This window comes from Bos indicus, chromosome 3, assembly GCF_029378745.1.
Source record: "Bos indicus isolate NIAB-ARS_2022 breed Sahiwal x Tharparkar chromosome 3, NIAB-ARS_B.indTharparkar_mat_pri_1.0, whole genome shotgun sequence".
Classification (NCBI taxonomy): domain Eukaryota; kingdom Metazoa; phylum Chordata; class Mammalia; order Artiodactyla; family Bovidae; genus Bos; species Bos indicus.
Genome location: NC_091762.1, coordinates 52,600,769 through 52,622,353, shown reverse-complemented (window position 1 = coordinate 52,622,353; position 21,585 = coordinate 52,600,769). Strand labels below are relative to the sequence as shown.

Sequence of the window (21,585 nt, the reverse complement as noted above, 5' to 3'; positions counted from 1 at the left end):
CTCTTCCATGCCCCCATGCCCCCCACCCCCTTAAGAATATTTATTTTTTTCTCTAGTTTTTTTTTTTTTCCTTCTGGAGGTTTTCCGGGTGAAATCAAAGCAAGATACTACATCAGCTCCGGTGGCTGGTCTCCTACCGGCGTTTTCCCAGGAAAAAATACGAGTATGACATTGACAAGCAGGGAGGACTACAATCACTGCAAAAACGACTGCCGTTTGCACTTCCAGGATCATGGTGCAACGCAGAACACGGCAGTGTTCCAGATGGGGAGCCGGCAGTTGGGAGATGCCAGTCTATTCTGTCAGACTGTCAAAATGGCCACCATGCTAGAGAGGAGAAGAGGTGGTTAGGCAAGGGCTGGGTTTGGCGCCAAAGACTGGTATGGGAGAGAATGAAGGTGTCATGGTGATGGGGTGCTTGCTTCCTCCCTTCTCAGAATGAGTTGATCTTCCTTCCCTAGTGGGAAATCTTAGCTTATGCTAAAGTGCCAGCAGTTTCTCTTGGGCTCCACGGAAAAGGCAAAATCCTGACTTCGAAAGGGAAAAGCGGAAAGAACCAGCGCGACATTCTCCGGCGCCTTCTCAGGTTGTCCATCCAGAGGTGCGTCCGTCTGTCAACCTTATCAGCCTGGCTACCGGTCAGTCTGCTGCTCCCTCCAATTTGCTGCTTTCCTACACTGGCTCTGTTCATGGGGCTCCCGGCTGCCACTTAGTCTTTTGATCCCTGCCTCATTAGTTATTCCTCTTCCTCTTCCCCGATGTACCCATTTTAGAAATTTTTCAAGGATGACTTTGAGTCATGTAATGTTTCACCTTCAGGCCAACTTCAGTGCCTAGCCCCTGCTTCAAATATGATCATTGGATAGACAAGTATTAGTCGCTCAGTGGTGTCCAACTCTTTGCGACCCCATGGACTGTAGCCCGCCAGGCTCCTCGGTCCATGGGACTTTTCCGGCAAGAATACTGGAGTGGGTTGCCATGACCTTCTTCAGGACTAGAGACTCTGCTGGTAATTCTGATGTCAACATGGGTGTCCTCCTCTTCTCTGGGGGAGCCTCCCGTTTTTGCTGCTCTCTAACCCCTGGTCTCAACTACCTTATTTTTATGTGATTTCATCCCTGGCCCCAGAGATTGGCTCATGAGATTGGCACATGACCCAGGCTGAAACATCACAACTCTTTCTTAGGATTTTCCAAAGTGAAGCGATAGAGATTCACACACTTTCTCGGTTCTGCCTGTGGCCCTCTGAGAGTGTGAGCCTGCAGCCACCAGTGCCTCCCTTGAAGAACTGAAGAGAGGACTCTGATGGTGAAGAGACAGGGAGGCAACTCTGATGGTGCTGGAGCCTTGGATCCAGTCTTTCCTCAGGCCAGCTCTATCCTGCCCTCGCGCTTCTTACAATTTAGCCATGTGAGTCAATAGATTATGTTTTCTTAGGCAAAAATCGAGATTTTTGTTTCCTGCCACCAAAGCCTTCTGACTAAATACATCAATGAAATACTTTTTGTATACTTACCTGAGAGTATACTAGAAGAGAAGGCATGCTGGACTTATAATAATAGAAAGAACTTTGAATTTTTTGAGGTATCAAATAGCTCTTATTGACCTGTGTTGTTGGGGTAGAGTGTGAGAGAGATTTGGCTCAGGACCTAATGGTTCATTCAGCCCAGTTCAGGAATTGGTCAACCTGCTGCTGGGACTCAAACTGCAGCAGAATTATTTTCATAACCACATTAAGATGATCTGCCTCACACATTCCCCATTGAGTTGTGGGGCTCATCTTCTGTCAACCTTAGGCCCACAGTCATGGCTGATCCCTTCCTGGCACTGAATTAATCCTGAATACAAGTGTGGTAAGTACCAGTCCTAAACACTGGCTGCAGTACAGATACCATTGCTCCCAGGAACCACTAAATCATTGAGCTGCAGCAGTAGGAATGAAGAGTGGAGACGTGTAAAGGCCCACAGAACTAGGTTTTAATTTAACTCTGCTGCTTACTGACTCTGTAATTCTCTGAGTGCCTGATTTTTCTCAAAAGTGGGGATAATAATACTTTGACCTTTAGTGCCTTTATGAGAATTAAGTAACTATGGAAAAGCATATGGGACACCACCTCCACATCGTTGGTACTTAGTGTGTGGTAGTTGTGTTGATGATGATGATGGGTAATGATAATGATGGTAACATTTTGACTGTGAAGTATTCTCACTCTTCCCAATAGAGAAATGCAGCGTGAGAAAGTGGTTCTTTTTCTTTAGAGCCACGTGATGAGTTAGGGCTTCAAATAACTGACTCATTTTAGGAATTCATGTCTTCTTATGAGCCAGAGTGCTCAAATCATAAAAGTGCTTAGCTAGTTTCATGCAAAAAGTATGAATCTCTATTATCTTGCTTCTGATTTGTTTCTATATTTCAGTTTACAAAACAATATTTAATGGAAGTATACTTTAAAACGTCTTAGACCCTAATTTGGGCTTCCCAGGTGGCGCAGTGGTAAAGAATCAGCCTGTCAATGCAGTAGACGTGGGTTTGATTCCTGGGTTGGGAAGATTCTCCTGGAGGAGGGCATAGCAACCCACTTCAGTATTCTTGCCCGGAAAATTCCATAGACAGAGGAGCCTGATAGGCTACAGTCCATGGGGTTGCAAAGATTTGGGCAGGACTGAACATGCATGCACACACAGATCCTAATTTGGGGTGGTACTTTCTCTTTGATTATACTGGAAGCATACTTCTAAATTCTTTCCTTCTTGGTTCTGATTTTTTTTCAAAATTTTAAAGTTTTCTTCACAATTTTCAAAGGTGAGGCACTTTTTCTATTTTAACAAAAAGAAAAGCAAACTATTGTATCTCCCCAAAGCTATGTCTTAAGGAAAAGCAGATCCCTGAGAGGATATTATTAACTGTCTGCTTCTTATAATTGAGGTCTTTTCTCAGAAAACTCTGATGTTTAATCTCAGCTCTCACCAATAACCCTTTCCTCTTTTTGATCAAGTGTTTAATTTCCCTGAAAGATTTTCTCATATTTTGACTATTACTAAGAGGATTTTCATTTTACCCTAACCCTTTAATGACTAAATCTTGCATATCCATTATTTCAAAAAAGGGTATTTCTGTTCATCTAAGTAAATAGTTCAGGGATTTGATCTTCTTTTCTTACCTATTACTGCTGAAATGAGAAATTATTTGAAAACTTCTTTTGCTAAATGACTATCTTACAAAATCAGGTAAAATTAAACATTTCTAAAAACCCATCTTGGACAATTCTCAATTAGCTACAGCAATATAGACTAGAGCATAGATTACTAAAAAAAGAGACACTTCTGAAGCTGATTTTGGCCATTATTTTACTTTCTTCAAAGTGAAATGTATGTGTTTAACCTTCAGTTCAAGTTTTTCTTTCAAACCCTTAAAAACCTTCTAATTTTAGGAAAGCATGAAATATTCATAAGGGGGTAACAGGAGAAAGAAGAAACAGGTGGCCCGGATAACACAAAAGTCTAGGGGTAAAAATTATTGCCATTAATATTTAAATATGTAAAGATATGACTTATATATATGTATATATGTGTGTATATATATACACATATAATCCAGTACGGATTTTGCCAGATTTTTCATAGACTTCAATAACACTTCAACTTATCTCAGTCCTAACCATAAACCCTAGCTGACTCCTACATCTGGGTTAGCTCCTGTGTACTAAAAATTTGGTTTTATGCAAAGAGAAAGTCTAGCCTTTGCCCTCGGCTTCTGGGGGACACTCTGTCACAGGGGTGTGTTTGTGTCGGGCAGGAGCTGGCCACACTAGGCTTTAGGTAAGGTTGGCCATATCTAACAACCTTAGGGTAAGGTCTGGTCACAGGAGAAGCATGTGACTTCATCACAACCATGTGACGTAGGGTGAGGGGTTCAGATCATGCAGTATCACTGAGACTGAGTTCACCCACATGGTGATCCATCAGTCAGTCAAGCATGCCTATGTAGTGAAGCTCCAGTGAAAACTTTGGACCCTGAAACTCAGATGAGCTTCTCTGGTTGGCAGTACTCCACAGGCATTGCACATTAAAGTATCTTGACAACATGGAGAGTGGGCAGTGAAAACTTTACATTTGAAATCCTGTCAGACTCAGACCTATGTTTCTCTTCTTTTGGTTGATTTTATCTATATCCTTTCCCTGTAATTAAACTCTAACTATGAGAGTAATAGCTTTCTGTGAGTTCTGAGTCATTCTAATGAATTCTAGAACCTGAGGGTGATTTAAGAAACTTGCGATTTTCGAGGCCAGTCTTGGGGACTGCACCCTCAGACTTTGAAGTTTGTCTAACTGGGTGGTTCAGTTCAGTTCAGTCGCTCAGTCATGTCTGGCTCTTTTGGACGCCATGGACTGCAGCATGCCAGGGTTCCCTTTCTATCACCAACTCCTGGAGCTTGCTCAAACTCATGTGTATCAAGTCGGTGATGCCATCCAACCACCTCATCCTCTCTCATTCCCTTCTCCTCCTGCCTTCAACTTTTCCCAGCATCAGGGTCTTTTCCAAAAAGTCAATTCTTTGCATAAGGTGGCCAAAATATTGTAGTCTCAGTTTCAGCATCAGTCCTGCCAACAAATATTCAGGACTGGTTTCCTTCAGGACTAACTGCTTTGATCTCCTCGAAGTTCAACAGACTCTCAAGGTGCTCCTTTCCAATTGTCCCACCCTGTAACTGCCTCTGTTATACCACCTAATACATTGCTGTTTTTTGTTTGTTTTCCAAATTTAATTATGTAATGGCAAAAAGGGCTCGGAGAATAGAAAAGGCTTTGTAGTGTGTGGTGGTTTTATTAGCGTTAGTCTACTCTAGTCTGGAAGAGATGGGAATACCAGACCACCTGACCTGCCTCTTGAGAAACCTGTATGCAGGTCAGGAAGCAATAGTTAGAACTGGACATGGAACAACAGACTGGCTCCAAATAAGAAAAGGAGTATGTCAAGGTTGTATAATGTCACCCTGCTTATTTAACTTATATGCAGAGTACATCATGAGAAACGCTGGGCTGGAAGAAGCACAAGCTGGAATCAAGATTGCTGGGAGAAATATCAATAACCTCAGATATGCAGATTACACAACCCTTATAGCAGAAAGTGAAGAAGAACTAAAGAGCCTCTTGATGAAAGTGAAAGTGGAGAGTGAAAAAGTTGGCTTAAAGCTCAACATTTGGAAAACTAAGATTGTGGCATCCGGTCCCATCACTTCATGGGAAATAGATGGGGCAACAGTGGAGACAGTGTCAGACTTTATTCTTTTGGGGTCCAAAATCCCTGCAGATGGTGATTGCAGCCATAAAATTAAAAGACACTGACTCCTCAGAAAGAAAGTTATGACCAACCTAGACAGCATAGTTAGCAGCAGCAGCAGACAGCATATTAAAAAGCAGAGACATTACTTTGTCAAGAAAGGTCCATCTAGTGAAGGCTATGGTTTTTTCAGTGGTCATGTATGGATGTGAGAGTTGGACTGTGAAGAAAGCTGAGTGCCAAAGAATTGATGCTTTTGAACTGTGGTGTTGGAGAAGACTCTTGAAGTCCCTTGGACTACAAGGAGATCCAACCAGTCCATCCTAAAGGCGATCAGTCCTGAGTGTTCATTGGAAGGACTGATGCTGAAGCTGAAACTCCAGTACTTTGGCCACCTCATGCAAAGAGCTGACTCACTGGAAAAGACCCTCATGCTGGGAAGATTGAGGGCAGGAGGAGAAGGGGACAACAGAGGATGAGATGGTTAAATGGCATCACCAACTCGATGGGCATGAGTTTGGGTAAACTCCGGGAGTTGGTGATGGACAGGAAGGCCTGGCATGCTGTGGTTCATGGGGTCACAAAGAGTCAGACACAACTGAGCGACTGAACTGAACTGAACTGAACTGAGTCTAGTCTAGTGTTTGTCGCTCAGTCGTGTCCAACTCTTTGCAACACTAGGAACTGTAGCCCGCCAGACTCCTCTGTCCATGGGATTTTCCAGGCAAGAATACTGAAGTGGATTGCCATTTCCTTCTCCAGAGGATCTTCCTAACCCAGAAATCAAACCTGGGTCTCCTGCATTGCAGGCAGATTCTTTACCGAATAGCTTTGAGGGAAGCCCCTCATCCCTTTACCTGTTGATGAATATTTGGGTAGGTTTCCAATTTAGACTAATTATGAATGAAGTTGCCATAGACATTCAAGTTCATATCTTTGATGATCAGAGCTTCCCAGGTAGCTCAGTGGTAAAGAACCTGCTTGCCAGTGCAGAAGATGCAGGAGACTCGAGTTCGATCACTAGGTCGGGAAGATCCCCTGGAGGGGGAAATGGCAACCCACTCTAGCATTCTTGCATGGAAAAATCCCATGGACAGAGGAGTCAGGCAGGTTACAGTCTATGGGGGTCACAGAGTCAGACATGACTGAGCACGCTGGATATTTTAATTTCTCATGGGTAGATATCCAGGAAGCAGAATTACTGGCTCATAGGGTTGGTGTATGTTAACTTTTCAAGAAACTGGTGCAAGGTTTTTCAAAATGGTTGCACCATTTTATACTCCTGCCAGTAATGCATGTGTGTTCCCATTGTTTTACATTCTTGCAGACACATGCTGTTGCCAGTCTTTATCTTTTAAATTTATTTTTTAATTTTTTTTAACAGTTTTATTATTGAATAAGCTTTTTTTTTTTTCTTGGCCACTCAGCATAGGGTTCATAGGAGTTCATAGGGGGATCGAACCTCTGTTCCCTGCACTAGAAGTGCTGGGTTTTAACCACTGGATCACTAGGGTGGTCCTTCTAGTCTTTTAAATTTTAGCCATTTTAGTGAGGGTGAAATAGTATCTTCTTGTATTTTTTAAACAGTTTAATTGAGGTATAATTTGACTACCAAAAATATTCAACCACTGTAAGCACACAGTTTAATGCTTTTTAGTAGTCTTGTATAGCTATTCCTTCTCTGGTGGCTCAGATGGTAAAGAATCTGCCTGCAATGCAGGAGACCCAGGTTTGATCCCTGAGTTGGGAAGATCCCCTGGAGAAGGGTATGACCACCCACTCCAGTATTCTTGCCTAAAGAATTCCTTGGACAGAGGAGCCTGGAGGGCTAACAGTCCATGGGGTCGCAGAGTTGGACATAATTGAGCAACTAACACTAACACTTCATAGCTATTACTACAAACCACTTTTAGAATATTTCTATCATTTCCCCAAAGTTTCTTCATGTTCATTTTGATCAGTCTTTCTCTCACTCTCAGCCCAAGGGAACCCTTGATTTTATTTATTTCTCTATGAATTTAGCTTCTCTGGCTATTTCATGTAATGGAAGGAACCAAATGGTAGTCTTTTGCATCTGGCTTCTTGGGCTTCCCTGATGGCTAAGATAATAAAGAATCTGCCTGCGATGCAGGAGACCTGTGTTTGATCCCTGAGTTGGTAAAACCCCCTGGAGAAGGGAATGGCTACCCACTCCAGTATTCTTGCCTGGAGAATTCCATGGACAGAGGAACCTGGGGGGCTATAGTCCATGGAGTCACAAAGAGTCAGACATGACTGAGTGATTAACACTTTCAATTATTTTTTTGCTTATCACAATATTTTTGAAATTCATCCATGTTGTAGTTTGTATGTCAATAGCTATGGAAAGTCTGATAATTTACCCTGATTGTGAGCTAAAAAGTTAATGCGCCACAGTTTCATGGCTACTAACTGAAGACATGTGCCTCCTGGGTCAGGGAGAAAGGACTTCATTACTCACAGAATGAAGGCAGCAGGAGCTTCAGGTTTGTGCCAATTCCCTGTGCCCCTCCAGTCCCACAGGGGTGATGCAAGTGGGCCTAAGTGTGTGCTGCACAGGCACAGGGTTTATGTTAAAATTGAGGAATCCTGAGCTTAGGAAACCCTAGTTTTTTGTAATGAGCTGTAAGTGAACCTACTCAACTTTTGTCCTGGAGACATGTTCCTTTTTTAAACTTTTATTGGAGTATAGTTGCTTTACCATGTTCTGTTGGGGTCTGCTGTACAACAAAGTGAATCAGTTATACACATATCCACTCTTTTTTAGATTTCCTCCCCATTTAGGTCACCACAGAGCATTGAGTAGAGTTCCCTGTGCAGTATAATAGGTTCTCATTAACTGTCTATTTTATATATAATAGTGTGTATATGTCAGTCCCAGTCTCACAGTTCATCCCACCTCCTCTTCACTCCTTGATATACATGTTTGTTCTCTACATCTGTGACTCTATTTCTGTTTTTAAAATAAGTTCATCTGTACCATTTTTCTAGATTCCGTATGTAAGTGATATTATATGATATTTGTCTTTTTCTTTCTGACTCACTTCACTCTGTATGACAGTCTCTAGGTCCATCCATGTCATTGCAAATGGCATTATTTGAGACATTATGTTTATTAAACTGGACATCAAGCAAATAATTCTTCTGCTCCAAGGTAAGGCGCTACCTCAATCTTTCAGTTGTTTGCTAAACAGTCATCCTTTAAGAGATGATCTGAAACAAAGGCAATCAGCCTCAGCTCATGAAAAATTGTCTCCAAACAATATGAGTAGTTTTTTTTAGTAGTTTCTTCCTTCTTTCCTATGCCTTCCATCTTTCCATCCCCACCCTTCATTTTATTTTTCTTTCTTCTTTCCTACCTTTCCTAAATAACATTGCACATAAATATTTCTTATATTAAGAAAGAAAAAAATTCTTTGTATTTTACTACATTTGTTTATCATTCATCAGCTGATATTTGGATTATTTCCAGTTTGGTACTATGATAAAGCTGCTATGATTCACAAGGATGCTTTTGTGTAAATGTATGTGTTCATTTCTTTATATTCTTAGGAGCAAATTACTGGACTCTAGGATAACTTTATGTTAAACTTTTAAAGAAACTGCCAAACTGTTTCTAAATTGACTGTATCATTTTACATTCTCATCAGCAAAGTCTGAGTGTTCTGATTTCTATGTATCTTTCCCAACATTGAGTCTAATCGTTTTAATACTAGCCATCCTAATAGATGGCCTAATACTTAATGAGATTAAGTATCTCATTGTACTTTTAATTTGCATTTCCCTAATGACTAATGCTGTTGAGCATCTTTTTTTTAGCAATTTGTCTGTTTTCCTTTATGAAATGTCCACTTAAATCTTTTCCCTGTTTTATAATTGGGTCATTTGTCTTTTCATTATTGAGTTATATATGTTCTCTATATATTCTGGATAGAACTTCTTTACCATATATGTGATTTGCAAATATTTTCTCCCAACTTGTCTCATCTTTTCATTTTCTTAACAGTGTCTGCTATTGTTGCTATTATTAGTTTTTAAAAAAATGTTATTGAGACATAATTTACACACCATAAGTTCACTTGTCTAAAGTGTATACTTCAATAGCTTTCAGTATGCTTACATATTTGCGCAATATCACCATACTCTTATTTTAAAACATTTTCATCATCTTCAAAAGAAACATCATTAGGGCTTCCCTGGCTGTCCGGTGATTAAGACTCCATGATTCCACTTCAGGGGATACAGGTTAGAAAAAAAATTATACCCATTAGTGATCATTCTTCATTTTGCCCTCAGCCTACCTCCTGGCAATTGGGAATCTACTTTCTGTCTCTAGAGAATCACCTATTCTGGACATTTCATATAAATGAGTCATACACTATGTGGTCTTTTGTGACTGACTTCTTTCGCCTAGTATAATGTTTTAGACGCTCATCCATGTTGTAACATATATCAGTGCTTTATTCTTTTCTTACTGATGATAATATTCTGTTATTTATCTATATCACATTTTGCTTATCCATTCATCAGTTGAGGATTTGGGTTGTTTCTACTTTTGGGGCTATTTTGAATAATACTACTACAAACATTTATATAAATGTGTGGACATTTATTTTCATTTATCCTGGGTAGATATCTAAGAGTGGAATTGCTGGGTCAATATGATAACTATATTTGACATTTTGAAGAACTGCCAAATAGTTTTCCAAAATGATGACACCATTTTACATCCCCATTGGCAGTATAATTGGCTTCCAGCTATTCTATTTTCTCACCAACATTTGCTATTATCTTTTTTATTTTAGTCATTCTAGCAGATGTAATTTTGGTATCTTATTGTGGTTTCAACTTGCATTTTCCTAATGACTGGTGATGTTGAGTGGGGCTTCCCAGGTGGCTTCAGTGATAAAGAATTCTCCTTTCAATGCAGGAGGCACAGGAGACATGGGTTCAATCACTGGGTCAGAAAAATCCCCTGGAGAAAGAAATGGCAACTCACTCCATGGACAGAGAATCACATGGACAGAGGAGCCTGATGGGCTATAGTCCATAGGGTCACGAAGAGTCAGACACTGCTGAAACAACTTAGCATGCACACACCCAACGATGTCGAGTAGCGCTTTATGTGTATATTCACCACTTGCATATCTTTGGGAAAGTATCCATTGAAATTCCCTGCCTGTTTTCTAATTTCATTATTTGTTTTTAATTTTTAATTTATTTTATTATCATTTTCTTTGCTTTACCACACATTTTCATGGTTTTTCTTGTGAGATCTTAGTTCCCCAATCAAGGATGGAACCTGAGCCCCCTGTGCGGGAAGCATGCAGTCCCAACCACGGATCCACCAGGGAAGTCCCTCACTATTTGTTTTATTGTTGAGTTACAAGAGTTGCTTTATATTCTAGATATAAGTACCTTAGCAGATTGACAGCACTTTTAAATTTTTTGACATTGCAAAGTTTTTCATTTGGGTGAAGTGCAATGTATTGGTATTTTTTAAAATGAGCTTGCTTTTGGTGTTGTATCTAAGAAATCTGCTTCATTCAAAGTCACAAAGATTTTATCTTATATTTTCTTCTGAAACTTTTATAATTTTAGCTGTTATATGGTCTGTGATCCTATATTGAGGTCTTTCAGATAATTTTCTTTTTTTGAAGTAAATTCACTTTTCTGCATCCAATTCCAGTGCTTATTTGTTGGAAAGGCTACAGTTTGTCTATTGAATTGTGTTTGCACCTTTGTTAAAAAATGGATCACTTTAAATGTGAGGTTTTTTCTGGACTCTCGATCCCATTCTATTGATCTGCATGGAAATTCTTGCACCAATACTACACTGTCTTAACCACTGTGACTTTATAGTATATTTTGATATTGAGTGGTATAAGTCTTCTACCTTAGGTCTTTTTTAAAAATGTGTTTTGACTATTCTAGTTCCTTTGCATTTCCATATAAACTTTGGGATCAATTTGTCAATATATGCAAAAAGGTTGCTGAGATTTTGATAGAAGTGTTGAATTTATAAATCAATTTGTGAGAGAATTGTGATGGACAGGGAAGCCCGGCATGCTGCAGGAAATGAGGTCGTGGAGTTAGACGCAACGGAGTGACTGAACTGAACTGAACAAAATTGAGTCTTCCTATTCATGGACTTGGAATGGCTTTCCATTTATTTAGATCTTCTTTAATGTGTTTTGTCTATGTTTTGTTGTTTTTAGTGTTTGTCATCCACTTCTTTTATCAAATTTATTTTCCTACATATATTTTTGGTACTATGAATTCATTTGTGAATGGAATTTTTTACTTAATTTAATTTTTGGATTGTTTGATGTTAATATATAAAAATATAATTGGTTTGTGGCCTAACTCAAACTGTTTATTAGTTCTGATGGTTTGTTGTAGATTCTTTGAGATTTTCTATATACCATATTGTGAATGAAGACAGTTTTACCTATTCCTCTCCAATGTGAATGCATTTATTTATTTATTTAAGTGGTAAAAGGAGAACTCGCCTTCTTCCTGATCTAAGGGGGAATGGATTTCCTCTTTCACCATTAAGTGTAATTGTCTCTCTAATTGGCTTAAACAAACCCCAAGTACAATATTGGACCCAAATATTTTGTAAGTTGGGAAACATCAGAGACTGGAAGGAGAGATAGAGAAGCAGAGGTAGAAAGAAAGGAGAGGGAGAAAAAGAGAAAAGGACGGAGGAAGATACAGATATAGAAGGAAAAGTGTCAATGATTCTTCTGAATGACATCAGCAAAGCTGATTCTGTCAATGGATTGTAACCAAGAGGGCATGGAGGGCTTGGACAGGAAATGATAAAATCCAAGACAATGCCGAGTGGCATTCCATCAGCATACAAAAAAACTTTATCTCAAGATAAGAATAAGTGCTATCTTAAATTGAGAGCTGGGAAAAAGAGGCTCCCTGAACTGGTATTATCTGTGTGGAAAATGCTGTTGGAAGGACTCGGACAGGATGTAGACATGCATTAAGGGAGAGCAAATCCCTTCAGTATGAAAGGAGAGCTTGAAATATTACATTAGCCAAGTATACCAGCTGCCCTGCCCATTAAATATTCATGCTAAAATCCCTGTCAGTCAACAGGAACAACCTTGTCCTTCTCAGACTTACTAAAGAGAGTTGTGTAGGTTATTCAGCAAATTTTAAGGGGAAAGAGACTTGGCTTTTTTTGTCCATGATGATGCCAAAGATGCATTTGGAATTGAAAACTGAACTGCTCCTTTCCCTGCCTGTCCTTTGACGAAAATGTGTCTGGAAGGTTAGGGGGTATGGTTGGTTGGTTCTCAAATGTGGACATCGTGGGAATCAACTGTGGACCTAATTGAAACGCAAACTCCTGGGCTGCCACTGTTCCCACCCACCACCATCTGATTAGTAGGTTACTGTGGGGCAGGGGGTGGGGGGGGGGTGCGAGGGAGGTAGTGGACACATTTTGATGTATGTGGTCTGCAGGCCATTTCTTGTGAAACACTGGGGTGGTAAAGGGGGCTGGCTTCTCAGACAGCCAACATGGTTACATGACCTTGGAAGCATCACCTAACTTGTAAGGACCCAGATTTTCTCAAACCTGAAGGATGAGGATAATAATGACACCTCCATCCTCAAAGGGCCATGGTAGGAACAGAATGAGATAATGTGGGTGAAGCACCGATATGAAACACTCAGCAAATGGTAGCTGTTGTCATCTTGAATTCAAGCAGAAATGAATTCTCCAATTCATAATGACTACAAGTGCATCAGCAGGAATGTTAGGCTCCACTGCACCTCACAACCCCGAGGTAAATTAAGATGTAGCAAAGAGTTAAATATCCCCAAAGGTCTCTGGCTTGGCTCAGTGGCTGATACAGGAAGCCATGCTTCCCACAGAGAAGTAGTGGCCTGACCTGTGGGGCCAGGATGCAGTGATCTATTGGCTAAGTCGGCTTTACAAAACCCTGATCACAGGGGTCTGTGTGACCCTAGTCTCCTTTCTCTGCCTCTGTGGTGAAGAGCCTGCAGGGAATGTTAGCGGTTCAGGAAGCTGTGCTGTGTGGAGGAAGGCACACTGACCCAGTTTCCTGTCCTGCCTCTCTCACTTGAAAGACTGTGCACATGTCAGGCCATTTCTGTCAATGTTCGTTTCCTTATCTCCTAAAATAAGGGCAAGCCAGATACTTGTATGTGGGCGCTGTGGTTTAGCACTCTGACACACAGCCTCCCTTTTGATTTCCACAGGGCTGTGGATTCCACAAAGCAGGAATTCTCTCCTGATTCACCTGTGAGCAGACTGAGCCCACAAAGGTGAAAGGACTTGTTAGAAATCACAGAGGGAGCCTTCAAGTCAGCCTGATTCTCCTAGTCCTCCCCATTGCATTACTCTGCCTTCGCTGCCTACCTTCAGGGGCAGCAATAAGGAATAAAGAAGCTTATGGATGTGAACATTCGTGGCCCACTTTGTGATCTGAAAGCACTGTGACAGGTCCTCATCAGCTGGAGTCTATTCATAGAAAGCTTTGGACTGACAGGCCAACGTATTTTAGAGAAAGTAATATCAATATGATAAGTGGTTAGTATATTGAGAATTCTTCAGAATTCTCTGCCAAGTTTTACATGGCAAATGTATGCTTTTCTCGTCATTGTCATCTTCCTTATTACTAACAATATCATTTATAACATTACACTGGCATACAGTGTCCTGGGGCCTTTTCTATCGTGCTTTACATGGAACATCATGTTTATTTCCACCAATGTCAAGTGAGCATTAAAAACTATCTATGATAAAAGTACCATTATTACATACTCATTGTATAGAAGCAGCAGCTGAGGAACAGAGTTTAAATAGTTGGCAATGGTTTATGTGCAACAATATATGAGCTGAGATATATTTAAGTAGTTGACACAAAGTTAAATTTTGCAGCCATTTAAAGATGGTAAAGAATCTGCCTGCAATGCGAGCAGAGTTCAATCCCTGGTCCCCAGGTGGGAAGATCCCTGGAGAAGGGAATGGCAACCCACTCGAGTATTCTTGCCTGGAGAATTCCATGGACAGAGGAGCCTGGTGAGCTACAGTCCATGGGAGGGGTGGAGGAGGGAGGTGGTCGCAAAGAGTTGGACACAACTGAGTGACTAACACTTTCATTTTCTTTTCAAATATTTATTCATTTGAGTTTTGCCAATTTTCTTTTCCTATTTTACAGTCGGTTTTTTTTTCAGAGCTGAAACATTTTTCTAGGTCCTTAGGAATTGTGCCTATAATGTTTTGTTAATGTCATTGCATAAGAAAACCCTGTGAGCACGGACATGGGCTTTACATAACAATGAGAGAAGGCCTGGAGACCGGGCAGATGGCATGCTGGCTCACTCTCATGCAAAACAGGATGCCACTGATGGAGAAGCTCCCAAACTGAATCCTTGGGGAAGCTTTAAAAAATACAGATTCTTAGGCCGAAATTCTCCCTATGTTGCAGACTCCATCCCCTACCCCACCTCTCTTCTACTGGACTGGCTCATTTTCCCAAGTCTCTGTCTTAGCAATCACTGTGCTTTGCCCCTCTTTTCAGGGAAGGCTCAGGAGCAGAAGCTTCAGCCACTCTCTTCCCTTAAACTCCACCATTCCTTCTTTCATTATCTTTATTGGGTCTCATTGACGTTATTGCCCCATTTTTATACTGCCAAATGACAAAACAAAAACAACTTAGTTACAAATGTGATGCCCTTCATTCAAGGGAAAACAGTCCATGAACTGCAGGCGTACAGTGCCTTATAAGCAGTGGAACAATCTTCCCAGGGGATTTTGGGCAAGCACAGGTAGAAGCAGCAACTAGGAAACAGGGCATGATTGACTAGGAGGTCAGAGATTTCCTTACAAGGCTAGCAAGTCTATTTTCTAGGGCAAGGTAAGCTAGCTAAGGAAAGCCTTGGTGCTCAGCAGTAAAGAATCTGCTTGTAGTGCAGATGTGGGTTCAGTTCCTGGGTCAGCAAGATCCCCTGGAGGAAGAAATGGCAACCCACTCCAGTATTCTTGCTTGGGAAATCCCATGGATAGAGGAGCCTGGGGGGCTGTAGTCCATGGTGTCGCAAGAGTCCCACACGACTTAGCAACTAAACAGCAGCAATAATGACAAGCTAGCTAAAGTGGAGCTGGAGGACTGTGATTGGTGTTTCCTGTAAATGCAGGGTGACTTAGGTTTAGATTTGTGGCCTGAGCTGGGCCACTGGCACAGCCTCCATTTAGTGAGTATCAAGTGTGAGTTAACTTTATTAATACATACTCCTATGTAAGCATAGCCTCAAACCACCCTTCTGACAAGGTTGCTGCTCTCAAGTCCCTGCAACGGAATTCCTGGGGATGTCTTTAGAGTCACTCCTCCCTTGACTTTACTCTGCCTCTAAAATCCACATGTCCTTCCTGTGGGCTCACCCCCTGTCTTGGGTTTTTGTCCAACTCCTCTGGGGTCCACACTGTCCCCATTGCCCCCTCAGCTTCTCTCTTTTGTCTGGCTTTCCACCTTCTGACCACAGACTTGGTGGGGACCCGCCTTCTCTTGTTTCTAGCGGTACGTAGACCAGGACTGTGAAGCAGGTTCTCTGGTGGTGAAATACTTTAGATCAGGTGCAAATTATGGTCCCCACCTGGAACAGCTGCCCTCAGAGTTTACAAGTTTTGCCAAATTATTTGGTAAGGAAATTCCTTGATGTTAGCAGGTTTCTTCAAACTATCCCTCTATGACATTCTGAAATAAATTCCTGAGGCATGTAGGCACAGCAGCAGTGATATGTTTTGGTTCAGCTAAGTATTTGTTGGGTAGGTGGGAGGAAGGCAGAGGGAGCAGGAAAAGAAAAATAATATTTACTGAGCTGTTATATAAGCAAAGAAGGATATTTCAGTGTATTAAAAGTACCATAACCTTGCAAGAGACATGTTATTTGTGTTATGTAAAAGTCCTGAGACTTAAAGAACTTGAATACTTTGTCCCAGGTCAAACTATACATGAGTAACTGACCAGAACTAAAACGCACCCTTTGGAACTGGCTCCAGAGTCCTCGCTCTTTCCATGAGATCACAATTCCTGAGAATACTATGTATGATCTTTTCAGCCTTCTCAGGTTATCCCCTATGTCTGGAATCCCCAAGATGAAGTTTTAGGAGTTTAAACTTTCCCTGTGCTGGGCTTCGGTTTAAAATTCCCTTTCCTTCTGGCTCCAGAAACCCCCCAAAGAGATCTTTCCCTTTTGAAATACAGCTTCTCCCTCAGGTGATTTGTGATGTTTGAGACAAAGCATAGCATTTGCCTGGTTCGCAAGCAGGAGTCACTGAGTTCTGCGGAGATCACCTGGGATGGAGTAGCTTGGCGTTTCCTGCTGAGGCCTGGACTGGAGCCCACGTTCTGCCACCGGCCGGCTCTCCTGAGCCTCTGCGGCTCCGTGCTTTAGGCCACTGCAGCTGGCTGCAGAGTCTGTTATGGATCTGCTTTTAAATGCTTCTGATTGGGATTTGGGATTTTATAAAAGCTGAATCTGGCAGTTCCTGTTTTTTAGAGAAGATTGGTTGTGTCGAACCTTCCATAGATCAGAAAACTTTTTCACACTCCAGGTTTGTCCATCATTAACCAAACGAAAATCATGGAAGAGGCTCAAGGTTGTAAATGAAAGGAAAGAAAGGGCAAGTCAAACAGAAATACTAGATTGGGCTCTTGCTTTTAGCAGATAATCCCAGTAATCACATAAAGCAAGAATAAGATGCCACAGTTATTAAATGCCCTGAGGGTCTTGCTTTTAATTCCCCTTTCCTTAAAAAGTTATCTGTTCCATATGCACAAGCCACTTCCCACCATCCCCCACTCCCTCCATCATCACCCCCTCCCCAGTGCTAGAGAGATTCATTTATTCAAGGATTTATTTAGTGTCAATCAACAGCCCATCTGCCTTGTACCAAGAAAAAATTGTAAAAAGCAAAATATGGTCCCTTTCTGTTCTTTCGACACAGGCATGAACACCCTTCCCCCACATCCTTTATTCACAGCCTCCTTTACAATTATTTCTGTGTGTAAATCAAAGAAATTCTTTGCTTCACCTATCTTTCCTAAGCTCATCAAATCTAAGTTTTATTTCTAGGATTTCTAGGCCCCTAAAATTCACTTTTCCAGAAACTCAAGTCTTTGAGGAGTGAGGTTGCGTCCTAGCTGGCATTTTTTAAATCAATCTCTGAGAGCTTTTTCCAACGTGTGAACTGTTTTCAAAAGTCTTTATGACTCTGGATCAACACCAGAATGCTGTCTGCCAGAGGGGGCCCCCAAGAAATGTTCTTTTCCTTTTGGGGGGTCTATTTGCATGAATATTGGTCAAGAGTTTTGCAAATTAAAATGACAGCCACACTAAGTGGTGATTAAAACCAGAAAATGGATTAACAAAGGCTAAAGGTGAACTCCATGAAATAAGTGATTTTTGATAAAACAAAAGAGCTAGTTTCCACATTAGTTTCTCTGCTTTTTCTAAACTGACCAGAGTAGAAGCTTCTCTAAGCCACATTTTCTTTTCTGTGGCTTCTGGATACCTGGGGTACTGAATTCAGAGTTCTGATTGTGAGTGAGCTGGTGAGAAACACCTGTTGTAAGAAATAATGCCCTTGTTTCTCACACAGCATCAGTGGCACAGAGAAGCATTTACCTTTCACTAGATGTGTGTTCAGAGAAGGCAATGGCACCCCACTCCAGTACTTTTGCCTGGAAAATCCCATGGACAGAGGAGCCTGGTAGGCTGCAGTCCTTGGTGTCGCTAAGAGTCGGGGACGACTGAGCGACTTCACTTTCACTTTTCACTTTCATGTATTGGAGAAGGAAATGGCAACCCACTCCAGTGTTCTTGCCTGGAGAATCCCAGGGACGGGGGAGCCTAGTGGGCTGCCGTCTATGGGGTCCCACAGAGTCAGAAACAACTGGAGTGACTTAGCAGCAGATGTGTGTTGGAAATAGCGACAGAGAAGGTAGAAGGTGTACTGCTCTGTCTCAGGACCTCGAGACATTCAAAATTCCTATATGGCCAAGACCTGGAATAAGACCTCACTTTGGTAGAAGAACTTACCATCTAGAACCATCAGAGCCTTTTCATTACTAAGGTTGCAAGGAAAACCTGAGGAGCACAAATGTGAAAACAGGTGTAGTATCAGAAGAGACACTGGAAAAGATGGAGGCTAGGGGCAGGGCGGAGAAGGCAATGGCACCCCACTCCAGTACTCTTGCCTGAAAAATCCCATGGACGGAGGAGCCTGGTGGGCTGAAGTCCATGGGGTCGCTAAGAGTCAGACTCGACTGAGCGACTTCACTTTCACTTTTCACTGTCCTGCATTGGAGAAGGAAATGGCAACCCACTCCAGTGTTCTTGCCTGAAGAATCCCAGGGACAGGGGAGCCTGGTGGGCTGCTGTCTATGGGGTCGCACGGAGTCCAACACGATTGAAGTGACTTAGAAGCAGCAGCAGCAGCAGGGGCAGGGCAGCCTGTGGAGATACAGGAGAGAGCAGAACGGTCAGTATTTGTGTTTGCAAGGTCTGGCTGGCCTGAGGACTACCAGCATCAGCAGTTTCCAGCAGGCTTGTTTAAAATGTAGATACCCCGAAAGAACTGACTCAAAGTCTCTGTGGGTGGGCCCTAAATTCCAGAGTTTATCTTTTCAGGCATTTGTGATGCACCTTGAAGTTTGAAAATCATTCCTTTAGAGCTGGTGGAGCCAGCCTTACCTGTTACAAATTAGAAAGAGATGATCATTCATTGGTTCTAGCAAGGGAATTTACAGTTGTCCTTCAGAGTCTGTAGGAGGTTGGTTCCAGGACCCCTCCACAGATACCAAATCTGTCTGTGCTCGAGCCCCTTATACAATATGACATAGTATTTGCATATAATCTATACACATCCTCTGGTATACTTCAAATCATCTCTAGATTACCTGATACAATGTAAATGATATGTAAATAGTTGCACATGCTGGCAAATCCAAGTTTTGTTTTTTAGAACTTTCTGAATTTTTTTCAAATATTTTCAATCTGTGGTTGATTGAATCTGTGATGCAGAACCCACAGATACAGACAGCCAAATGTACTCTTAACTATAGACAGTCTTACATGGGTGCCTGGTTAGCAACCTAGACAGAATTACTGGGGCCTGCATCTAATCAGCAGATGGTAGCCACATGGAGAATCCAAATTCTGACCAGCCCTTCTTACATCTCTCCTTCTCCATCTCCTTTATCTCTTTTCTTTCTATTGTATACTGTAAGTAATTCCAAGATTTTTTTTTGTTTTTTTTACCAACCAGTAAAATAGGAAAACAAATAGACAAAACCAAAAACATTTTGGTGATCAACACAAGCCTGACTACTTTTAATTTTGCCAAGGAAAGACATTGAAAAATAGCAGCTATCATATATCTTTACCATGCTTATGCTGCTGCTGCTGCTGCTAAGTCACCTCAGTCGTGTCCGACTCTGTGCGACCGAATAGACGGCAGCCCACCAGGCTCCCGCGTCCCTGGGATTCTCCAGGCAAGAACACTGGAGTGGGTTGCCATTTCCTTCTCCAATGCATGAAAGTGAAAAGTGAAAGTGAAGTCGCTCAGTCATGTCTGACTCTTCGTGACCCCACGGACTGCAGCCTACCAGGCTCCTCCGCCCATGGGATTTTCCAGGCAAGAGTACTGGAGGGGGCTGCCATTGCCTTCTGTGTTACCATGCTTATAGAAAAAAAATTTTTTTAATTAGCACTAATTTCCAAAAGGAGAAAGGATATGTAAATCAGTTTATGAAATTCACTGTGTTATCATTACTTTTCTCTATGTTTCCATTTTCTAGGAATTACTGGTATCTTTTAACTGTTTTATCCAAGAGCAATGCACTTCACTCATCAGAGTGGATAGAATGAGAGGACAATTAACTAAGAAGAGAATTGCTTTCTTTGCCTAGAAGAGGGAAGAACATTTGAGGAGGTGTTTTCAAGCTGTTGCTGAGTGCTAGGAAGAGTCATTTTCCAGAGATGAGATAGTGGGACTGTATACATGGGAGTTGGGAATGCAAAGTGTGCTGGAAGATAGGAAAGCTGGTGGGTTTCTCAGATTGGAGAAAGAGAGAAGTTGAATACAAAAAAGATCTTACCGATTATATTGATTGATCACTCTGTGCTGGGATACCAAACTCAATTATGTCCCATTTAATTTTCACAGCAGTCCTACAATATGGAGTTCTACTTGACAAAAAGGTGAACTGAAGCACAGAGAAACTAAATTACTTGTCTAGGATCACAATTGCATGGGCCTGAAAAATATTTCTAGATCTTCATCTGAAGTCCATAATCTTTCTTTGTACCAACTTTTTCTCTTGGCCTTGGATGACAGGATATTATGGTTGGCGCTTACATGCAGCACTTCCTATGTGCTAAGACCTGCACAGGACACCTTACATCCATCCATTTACTCTTTAGAATAAGCCAGTGAGGTGGGTACACTTGTTACCATGTACAGATAAGAAACTCAGCCTAGAGAAGTTCATCAGTTTACAGAGCTAGATTTAAACCTAGGACTGTGATTCTGGAGCCCAGGCTCTTAACCACTCCATGGCCTTGAGCTAGGGTCACACAGTCCAGGTACCACGTACAGTAATATTTTTTCCTGAATGAAGTCAGTAGCAGATCAAAGAATTCTTTGTTTCTTAGCTCTTTTATCTGTCACATATTTCCCTCATTTCTCCCCCGCCCTAAACATACAACTGTAGTGCATTTGCTTGATAGACAATATGTACTGGAACTCTTAGCTCAAACAACTAGCTGTTGTGGAAGGAGTAGTGAAGGAGACCTGAGTAGGATCCCAGCAATGGTGAAGGCCCCCTAAGTCAGCAGGGGCAGATTAGGGCCCTGCTGAAGTTGGTGGAGATGGAGCCAAGGAGAGGAAGATGAAAGTTTCATTGACAGGAACCAAAGATAGTTCTTGCTGTGCTGATACTGGGCAGGGAGTCTCAAATGTAGTAGCCAATCGTTATGTTTTTTAAAACACCTCATACTAATCCTTCCTTAATTTTGAAGGGACTTTGGTTCTATCAGGGCTATCTCTACACAAATGGGAAAAGCATTCAAAGCAAGTCCACAGTTTTCAGGACAAGTTTTTAACGTTTATTGAGCATTTATCACATATCAAACAGAGGGAATACTGAAGGATTTGGGGGATATTTCCCCCACTAGGGTGACCAACCAGATCCTAATTGTCCTCTAATTTTAGCTCTGGAAGTCCCATGGCCCAG

General features: G+C 41.6%; 1 long non-coding RNA gene across 2 annotated transcripts in view; it reads left to right on the top strand.

Annotated features, from left to right (window-relative positions):
* The first annotated feature begins 307 nt into the window (after positions 1-307).
* The window catches only part of LOC139182198 (uncharacterized), a 38,193-nt gene continuing 16,915 nt past the window's right edge, over positions 308-21,585 (top strand). For both annotated transcript variants that reach the window (XR_011565807.1, XR_011565808.1), the window contains exons 1-2: positions 308-601; positions 1,187-1,410. This is a non-coding gene — a long non-coding RNA (uncharacterized lncRNA). The remainder of the gene's footprint in view (positions 602-1,186; positions 1,411-21,585) is intronic.